Raw genomic sequence first — 10,551 nt, 5'->3', positions numbered from 1 at the left:
ATGGCTGTACCCCTCAGTAACTTGGAGATCTTGGCAACTTTCTTAACCTCCCAGAACAGCTCGTCTCTAAAAAGCGGAGAACTCCATCTCTTAGACTTGTAATGATGGAAGGACGGAAGGTGCATAAGTCACCGAGCAGAGTTTCTAGCCCATAGGTTCTCATTAAGTATAATTCGTAAGGAACCAGGTCACACTTGGTACAAGAGGCTACTTGAATAATTTAGCAGCAGAAGGGATGCACAGTCATTAATTAGCTGAACTGCTGAACAAAATCTCCAAGAAATTGATCGCCTGTTCTATTTAACAGGCCAGTGCCTGAGTTACTTCTTGTGCCTATCCATTTACTAGCTGTGTGACCTGCAGTGAGTTGCCTAACCTCTCTGAACCTCAGCCCCTCAGGAAGAGTGCAGATGGTAATGAGGAGCGTTGCGGAAAACATTAAATGAGATAATGTGCTTAGTGTATTACCTGGCACACAGCAGACACCCAGTAAATGGTGACGCCATTCCTCCCGCTCCCCACAGCTGGATTCAGGGTAAAATTAATTGAATTCACTGAGTGAAACGTGATCCGATCATTACTTTATAGGCTTTTGGAACAGAATCACTTCCTTTGATTTCCAACTTTCTCCACCATAATACAGAGAAATTATAATACACAGAGGTATTCCTGTAAAAGCAACACTACCAAAAGATGTTAGCGTCTCTAAAATAATTTTACCAAAGGATGTAAGAAATAATGTGTTTCTAAAGGAACATGAAATACATGAAACAGCCTAGCACTCTTGGCACCTAATATAAAATGCTTCCTTGCAATAGCTTCCCTTTTAGAAACCCAAGAGGAAACATAGGAATTTCTCAGGTAGGCTGATTAAGGTCCACCTATTGGAAGGTTTATAGAAAGGTTTCGTCTTAAAGCCCCATACCAAGAACAGTTCATGGTTGTGGAGCTCTTCCACCCTGCTCTGCCCTCATGAGCAGTAAACACCTGATTCAGCCTCAGGGCCCACCATTGTATCATAACCCCTTTAGACTGAGCTGACAGTATTGTCAGTTGCAATGTATTTCTGGAAGAGATCCTACTTTGGGAGTTCTTAAATTAGTCATAGCAAGTCTGTGTGCTTTTAAATTGACTTTTAAAAAAACCAAAACAACAACATCGTGGTACGCTTTGACAGAAAGTAGAAGAAAAGGTTCCAGATTAGTGAACTCAGGGCAAAAAATGTTTATTCATGTGCCTGGTTTTCCCACTCAGGATTCTATAAATACAGAATCTCTCGCCATGGTTCCTCACAGAACAGATGGTTCTGTTTTTGCAAACTCCAAAGTGGTTATACTGGTCAACCAAAGTGATTGTGCTTTTTTGTTACCTCGGTTGGTCCTTTTCCTTCCAGATAGAGGGATTCCTAATCTTAGCCTTAGCTACTGAGGACTGTCTCAAATCGAATTTGCTTTGAGCTCTTGTTAAATGACCCTATAATTATTGTAGATGTGGGGATTAAATCTTAAATAAAGGAAAAGCTGCCTTTAAAAATAAAATGCAGACTAGCTGTATATTGAATTTGGCAGCATTTGCTAACCCCACTACCTGTTGAGGCCCTAAAACTCACCAAAGACAACCAATGAAGTGATGCTTGGAAATATCTTCATCAAGGCTGTTATTCTGGGCAAAGGAGTTTCATGCCCAATAATAAGGCTTATAATCGGAAGGTATTCAAGGTCCAGAGGAAAACCCATGAGCAGGTCCTTGAACAAAGTACTTATGGCCCCTAGATTATGGGGAAAGCTCACGGCAGCATCTTTCAGCCCTGGCTGTAATCCTCACACAACACGTTGTTTTTCTGGAGAGGACATGACAAGACATGAGTTACTGCAGTTACGTGCCTGGGGCATAGCAACTATCTCATACATCTAATGACCTATCACAAACACATCTCAGGAATAACTTCATCTGATTTTAGTCTTTGAAATCTATACCCAGTCTGCTTCTTTCCTCCTCTACTAATATTTTTAACGTATTTTAACGAACGATCAATTTTATTGATCTTTCATGAATGTACTTTTTCTAGGCTTATGAAATTGATGTGGAGTATGTACTACAGAAAGGAGGCAACTGATCACTTTATTCCTAACTGCCCTTTGGAAAAGGTGCAACTGGCAAAAGCTTGAGAAGCCCACCTCATGTGTGACTGGAGGAGACCTGGTAGTTTGACCAACTCCTTGCAGGATACATATTGCTCTGCATTTTAAGCCAGAAGTTTTGTTCCCTCTCTTGTATATTTTATGATAACCAGCTGGAAAATTTTTCTTTTCCAATTACAAGTAATTCAGGAACCACCAATGTACAATACTACATTCTGTTTACTATGTACTATGCTGTACATACTATGCTGTTTCCTACAGAATAAACTCCCAAAGGTTTTATTCTAGGAATTTTCCATCTTGGACCAGCAATGTTCAGAGATCATCCTTACTATCCACGACTTCCATCAATATTAAGAGTTCTCCCACGTTATCTTTTTTAATCCTACTGACGTAGACAAAAAATTCAGCTAAGGATCCAGAGGTGATGGGGAGGGCCAAGTGGGGCTGACAGCTGAAGGGAGACATGCCGCTCTAAGCACCCAGAAACCCTTTCTGGGGTGAAGAGGGAATGGAGAGGGAGCGAAATTACCAGTCTGGCTGCACAGGGAACATTTCCTGAAAGGGGCGGAGTCTTGGTGCTAATTCAGAAATGTGTAACGCCAGCTCTTTCCTTCCTTACTTTATTTATCCAGCTGCAGAACAAAATTAGTTTTGCCTGCTCGAGAACTTGGCTTGTGTAGACAATTCAGAAGCATGACAGCCACCAGCTCCCCTCCCTCTGACTTTCGGGGAAGGACATTTGAACGCTGTCTAGGATCACCCTGTAAAGTGGGGAAATTGTTAGGGCTGCAGGGCTTGCTTTCTCCCTCCTTTCTCTCGGCTTCTCCCCACTTCCCAGAAAATGCAGTCGAGTGTGTCTAGAAATCAGGTCCCAGTGAGAGAGCCCAGAAGTCGAGGGGGAACAGGGGCTCTCCCAAGACGGGAAGGAAACCCAGGCCAAGGCTTCGCAGAGCAGAGTTCTGGTGAGGCTCTGCCTGGACCTGTGCCCCTCTCCGCTGTCATGCCTTTACCTTCGTTTGCTTCCTTCCCTCCCCTCATCCCAGCCTTATTTTTCTTCCTGTGTCTACTTTTCCTGACCCTTTTTACCTCGGTGCCTTAACCCTCCCAGCAGCCGCTTGAAAATGCATCAGCCGTGCTCCTGGTCCTTGGGCCTGAGAGGGTTTCAGATCCCATAAGCTGTGCCGAGTGCTGCATGAGATACTTTAGGAGACACAGAGATGACTGACAGCGGCCTCTTCTCTTTAGAAGTTTCTAGTAGATGGTACAGGAAGGGCTGTTAGATAAATAAGGGTGAAAACTAGGTGCTGGGAGCAGGGTCGGGAGGAACATCATTTTCTCACCGGGGAATATCGCAGGCAGTCCAGGGTGTCTGGGATTTAGGGAAGGTTGGGGAGGGCGTTTATAGGGACGCGTGCTGCTTGAACGCCCTCTCCCCTGTTCTGCCCCACCTGGCTGTCTTTGACTCCAGGTCTCAACTCAGATGTCACTTGCTCTAGGGAGTCCCCCCCACGCCTACACCAGGAGTGTGACCTCCAGTGTCTTCTGCGGTGTACATACTGATCCTGTCTGTGGCACTCACCACATTGACCTCAAGTTTCTTATTTGTCTCTCCAACCCTTTGGACTGGGTCCTCCAGAGGCCTTGTTGACCTTCGCACCCAGCACATTACCCACCCTAGGAGCTGCTCCATGAATGCTTATGGAGTGACCAGGTCACCTAGGCAACGGGCATGGCAGAGAGAAGCTCGGAGGCTCAGACATGCCTGACCTGGGGAAGTGTGGTGTTTATCCAAGTCTCGCCCATCCTCAGAAAACTTCCCTCTCCGACGCTTAGCCCATCTTTTCCTCTCTTTCCTTCCTTTCAGTATCAGACCTCAAAAAATAATGGCTTAGTCTGGCCGGCGCTTCTCAGTGGTTGAGCGTCGGCCTATGGACCTGGAGATTCAGGTTCGATTCCCGGTCAGGGCACATGCCTGGGTTGCTGACTCGATCCTCAGTAGGGGGCCTGCAGGAGACACCCCATCAATGGCTCTCTCATCACTGATGTTTCTCTCCCTCTCCCTTCCTACCTCTGAAATCAATAAAAACATATTTAAAAATAACAATAATAATGGCTTATGTTTGCCCTGTCTGCTTTCCCACTTTCCACTCACTGTTCAGTGTACTGACTGTGTCTACTGTCCCCACCCTTGACCCTTCCCTAGTAGAGGCTGCAGCCACCCTAACTGCCAGATCTGACCCTCCCTTTTCAGGCATTACCCATCTTCTCATCCTCAGGATCCATTTAGACATCACCTCCTTAGGTACATGTCCCCTGACCTCCGAAGCAGGCTCACATATCCCTTCCTGGCACCTTCTCTTGGCTACCATGATTCTCCTTCGTGCTCTCTGGCCAGTTTTTGTCTTGTTGGGGCTTCTGTTCCACCAGCTCTGCGGGATGGGCTCTGTCCTCGCCTCAGGGACTACTGTCCCTCACACCATGATGGACCTCTTTCTCTCTGAAGGAAGGCTTCATTCAGCCTCAAATGCTAATGACCCCTAACCTTTGTCCCTGAGCTCTGGATCCATGTTTCCAATTTCCTACAGGATTTTTCCACCTGGATGTCCTCTTGACCCCGCCATCTCAGCATCTACCATTTGGACTCATTACCTATGCCTGCCACACCTAACCAGATCCTCCTTCCAAATTTCAGTTGAAAGCGTTACCCAGACATCTCCTCATCCCTAGCAGTTCCTTCTCCTCACGCTCCGTAGACAATTGGCCACCATGGTCTGTTGTATCTAATCTCTGGAATATCTCACATCTGTCCCCTCCTCATACCTGTCTGCAAGGCTCTCGCCATCTCTTGCTAGGACTATTGCAGTAGCCGCCTAACTTCTCTCCCAGTCCAGGCATTCCAGCCCATCCTTCACATTACCACAAGGAAACTTTCTAAAACACACATTTGATTATGTCACTCATCTGTTTTAGAGTGTTCAAAGGATTGATATTTCTCTTCTGCTTTCAAACATTAGCCTGACAGACTTGTGAAGGGCAAGGTTTAAGGGCTGTATCACCCTTCAGTGTTCCCTGTTTTGATTAGTGACCTTTCACAGTCTCTGGCCCCTTTTCAGCCTCATCTCCAGCCTCATACACTGTGGCCCATCAAAAGACATCTCACACTTCCAGGACTCCAGCCTTCTGTTTATGTAGCTCCCTCAGCCTGGACTGTCTCCTCCATCCCATGGAATTTCTCGAAAGCACCAGGCACTGTGCTAGGAGAGGACTACAAGAAGCGTTAGGGTAATAGACTGACAAGTAAACAATGACAACACTGAGATAAGTGCCTGACAGCGTCTTTCTGTCCTACACCCTTCCTGAGAAAAATACCATGAAAAGTCAAATCATGACCATGTCAGTGACTGGTGAGCATGGTGTCTGGGCAGAGGAAGTGTGTTGGATAAGTCAAATGTTCCATAATGTCTTAGTCCGTTCGGGCTGCTCTAATAAAATAGCACAGAAGTAGCTTATAAACAACAGAAATTTATTTTTCAGTTCTGGCAGCTGGGAAGTCCGAGGTCAAGGAACTAGCACGGTCACGTTCTGGGGAAAGCCTGCATCCTAGTTCATGGCTGGGCCTTCTTTCTGTGTCCTCATAAAGTAGTAGGGGCCAGGGAGCTCTGTGGGGTCTTTTGTAAGAACACTGATTTCATTCATGGAGGCTTCACCCTCGTGACCTAAGCACCCCCATCTCTTAGTACCAGCATCTTGGAGCGTTAGGATTTCAACATAAGAATTTGGGGAGGACACCAACATTCAGCCCACAGCATGTGATAACTAGATGTGCCAGCTACGTGACAGGGCTACAGGCAAGAGAGCTCCCCCTGAACATCGTGGGGCCCACCACTCCCAGCACCTTCCTCAGCTAGTCCCCTTTCTGCTTCCCACCCACCGTCTCCCTCGTGCTGACACCTCCTGTCCGAAAACAGTCTCCTAGGTTCGAGCCACGCTCCGCCACCTTGTCCTAACCAAACAAGGTGTGTCTAACAGAAACAGAAGAAAAACACGGACCTCTTCATAGCCTATATAACATTCTCTTTTGTATTATAGCCGTTTGTGTCCTTGGGGTGGGGAACCTTACTTTCTCTCGCCAAATAGATTGCTTTACACCACAGACCAACACGTTCAGTTGAAGGAATGGTCATCCTTGAGCCTGTTCACGCGTCTTTGCTTGTGGCCCGACCATTGTCCACAGCCTTATATCAGAGAGTCTCAGGGTCAGAAGGTGCTTAGGTGCTTCAAACTCATGTAGACCAACCATCCCTTAATGTTTGAATCTCCTCCATGACCCTGTACCGAGCACTTGTCCAGCCCATGTTCCAAGAGATCTCCCTACCTCCGTTTACCCTTTGACGATCAATGTCTGTATTCCTGTGCCTTCTCCAGCCCCCTGCTCTCCAGAGAACACAGAACACGATTCCTTCCTCCACAGAGCAGCCCTTTAAAGAGCTGAAGACTGTTCCCCAGCCTCCTGAGGATGCCAAGCTAAACATATCTCCACTTCCTTCACCCCCTCCTCGTGTGATGGGCTTTCAAGTGTCTTTAACCTTTGCCCATGGCCCTTGCTCTAAAGAGGTTGGGCAGTTAGGATGCTGACCACACGGCAGAGCATGGCTCTCTCTTGCAAGCTGTTGACCCAAAGAGAAAACTCAGTCGTAAGCTTCGTACAAGCAAAAAGCGAAAAAGTTACACATAAGGTTTGAAAATAGGTGACTGGTTGCCTCACTGCCCCAAACACTCTGCCACCCCCTCAGCCCGCAGCACTTCCCAGTGTAACCCAGGAAGCAGACGGCATGCACTGAAAATGCCGTGTTTAAAAACATGCAGGCAGTAGCTAGAAGCCTGTATTTTCAGAAATATTCTGGGGGCTCACTGAAATTAGGGGTTGGGCCAGCTCCAGTCATTCCCCCCACCCCAGATAGGCAGCCTCAGCTTCCCAGCATAACACAGCCGACAGTGGTGAGGTCTGTGGGCCGGCCTGCCCCTCCTGTACCACCTCCCATTGTTCTGAATGCCTCCTTTCACTTTCGAGAAGCAAGCTGTGGCCCTGCCAGTGTGGCTCTGCTGGTTGAGCATTGCCCCATGCGCCAGAGGTCACTGGTTCAATTCCGGGTCGGGACACATGCCAGGACCCTGGGCTCCATCCCCAGCAGGGGGCATGCAGGAGCAGCCCATCCATGTTGATGTTTCTCTCTCATGGATGTTTCTATTTCTTCCTCTCCCTCCCCTCTCTAAAGAACATCAATAAAACCTTTTTCTATTTATTTAATATATCTTTATTGATTTCAGAGAGAGAGGAAGGGAAAGGGAGAGAGAGATAGAAACATCAATAATGAGAGAGTCATTGATCAGCTGCCTCCTGCACGCCCCTGACTGGGAATCAAGCCCGCAACCCGGCATGTGCCCTGACCAGAAACCGAACCATGATCTCCTGGATCCTAGGCCAATGCTCAACTGCTGAGCCCCGCCCCACTGGGCAATAAAAACATTTTTTTTAAAAAAAAGAACTAAACTATGGCATTGTGTGTAGTTTGCTTCTGCACATCTCTGAAATTCTCATTGAGCAAGGACCTCCAAGAGGGTAGGAATTATGTCTGTCTTTTCACCCTGTACCCCTACCTTCCCCCATCAAAAACTGCTCTTTAGAAAAGCATCGTATAAAAAAAAAAAAAAGCATCATACCAAGTCATTCATATGCTCTTATGAATTCATGTCAGTACATTGTTTTCCCAGGTTGGTGGAAGGTGCCGTGGCAAGAACGTTCCTTCTTGGGCTCCAGTTTCATCGTCTGTAAACTGAGAGGGATGTTTGAGCGCCAGCTCTGGCATCTGTGAGTCAGTGATTTATCTGATGTTAATAAAATCTCTTTGTATTAGTCATGACTCATTAGCCATTAGTCAATAGATGGTTTCCTATTGGTTTATTATAAGGAATTGGCTCACACGATGATGAAACCAACAAGTCCCAGGATCTGCAGGGTGAGCTGTCAAGCTGGAGACTCAGGAGAGCCAGGGGAGTAGATCCAGTCCAAGTCCCAAGGCCTGAAGACCACGCATGGCTTCAGCCTGGAGCCAGCAGGCTCAAGGCCCAGGAGGAGCTGATATTTCAGTTGGAGTCCGAAGGCAGGAAGAAGTTGATGTCCCAATTCAAATGCAGTCGGGAAGGAGGAATTGTCTTACTCAGAGGCAGGTCAGCTTTTCTGTTCTATACAGGCCTTCAACTGATTGAACGAGGCCCACCTACCTTTGCTTTACTCAGTCTACCCATTTAAATGTTAATCTCATTCAAAAACAGCCTCACACACACACCCAGAATAATATTTGAGCAAATATCTGTTCACCTGAGGCCCAGTTAGTTGACACATAAAATTAACTATCACACTGTGAGGAGTAGATTGTGGTCTCTCAGGAGGCCTGGCCCTGGCTGTGAACAAGAGAGACGGCAGATGGGGAAGTTCTTTCATAAAGAACTGGACATAAAGCGGGACCATCTGACACTACCTTTTCTCCCTGTCTCCCGCCCATTACCCCCACAGTTTCCTTCCACTCCCACTTCACAACTCTAATTTTTTTTTAATTTTTTATATGTTTTTATTGATTTCAGACAGAGGAAAGGAGAGAGAGAGAGAAACATCAATGATGAGAATCATCCATCAGCTGCCTCCTGCACGTTCCCTGCTGGGGATCGAGCCTGAAACCCCGGCATGTGCCCTGACCAGGAATTGAACTGTGACCTCCTGGTTCATAGGTCAATGCTCAACCACTGAGCCATGCCAGCTGGGGTAATTTTTTTTTCTTTTTTTACATTGAGAAAAAAATTAAAGCATTCTAAGGAAAATATTACCCATAAAATTCATAGACAATAAATGAAATACTTCTTTCTGTAGCATACTGAAACAAGAACCACAGACTCATCCAAAAAATGTGAAACCGCCCTTCACTTACACAGTACTACTGAACTGAGTGTAAAAGTCCAAACAAGTCCTACTATAAACCATGTGACCTGTGAAGGCACCACCCAGCCTGCACTTCAGCACAGCCACCTAGTGTCAGAAGCAGGAGTGTTAAGCGGCGGTTGTCCATTTGCTCAAAAGTAAGATGGGTTTCATTTGCCCATTTCTTTTGTTTGCTCAATGATTCATTTAATCAAGCAAGCAAATTTATCGAGCATCTCCGATGTGTAGCTACAGATCTAGATTTGAAACAATACACAATAAGATGCAGCTTTTGCTCTTAAAGAACTTGGTGGGGGAACAGACTGTGAGTTCCTGTTGGGGCTTCAGATCTCACCTTTGCTTCATTTCTCCTAGGAAGCCCTCTCTGGTTCCCCACCAGCAGGCCTCACCCGACTGCGCTAGGGCCCCTGGGTGCACTGCCCCGGCCCCGCGGCCCTCACCACAGTCCTGTCGCATGTTCCGTAGTTGCTCCGGTGTATGTGGGTACCACAGGGGCAGCGTGTTACAGGAAGACTTAGGGGGCATGACTAACACCACGGGAGCCAGGGAAAGAGCTGTTTAAGCCAAGCTGAAGAATAAATACAGTTTCAGTAGACAGAGAAGAGACAGAGGGCTTTCCATGAAGAGAACGCATCATGCGCAAAGGCCCTGAGGCTCAACAGAGGCAAGTTTGGCTGAACAGTGGGGAGAAGCTCCCTGTGGCGGAGGCGGGGTTTGGGGCACTGAGGGAACAGGACAGTGGCAGGCGAAGAAGATGAAGAGCTGGACGGAGCTTGGTTGGCGCGTGCAGGCGAGTCTCCCACGGTTCCCGGGCCGCCTGAGCGTGAGGCAGGCAGCTCAGTGGAGGCAGGCACTCAATGGCCAGCAGTCAGGGGGAGCTGAGACTAGAGAGGGCGATCAATAAGGTTAATGTATTAGTCCAAGGGAGAGATGATGTGACGGCGGCAGGGAGGGTTGGCAACGAGGTGATCGATGGGAGGGAGATTTAGGATGCAGAATCAATAAGTCTTGGTGGTTTTCTCTATGACTAATGCATGAAGACTTAAGAAAACGTACGTCTGACTCGTGGACGTGCTTATGTATCTGCAAGTGCTCATTAAGTCAGAAACACTGAACTTGTTTTGTAGACTAGTCTGTCCCTATTTAAAAACATGCCCCTAGGAGTGGTTTCTCCCGCCACCCCCCTTTGTACTTTCATGCATTGGTGGCGCTTGTCATCCTGCCTCGCACTGTTAGAAATAACCTTTCACTTGTACATGTCGTCTTTCCCCCGGGAAATCGGAGAGCTGGGCGAGCCAGGACTCCCGCAATCTCCATACCCCGGGCCTATCAGGTATCCGTCTGCGGTAAAGGTTGATGACCGATTGGTGCTTATCAGAAGGGGATGACACAGTACAAAAGTCCTCCACATTA

The sequence above is a fragment of the Miniopterus schreibersii genome (assembly GCF_964146895.1).
Source record: "Miniopterus schreibersii genome assembly, chromosome: 19".
In the NCBI taxonomy this organism is placed as follows: domain Eukaryota; kingdom Metazoa; phylum Chordata; class Mammalia; order Chiroptera; family Miniopteridae; genus Miniopterus; species Miniopterus schreibersii.
Note: the sequence above shows the minus strand (reverse complement) of the source record.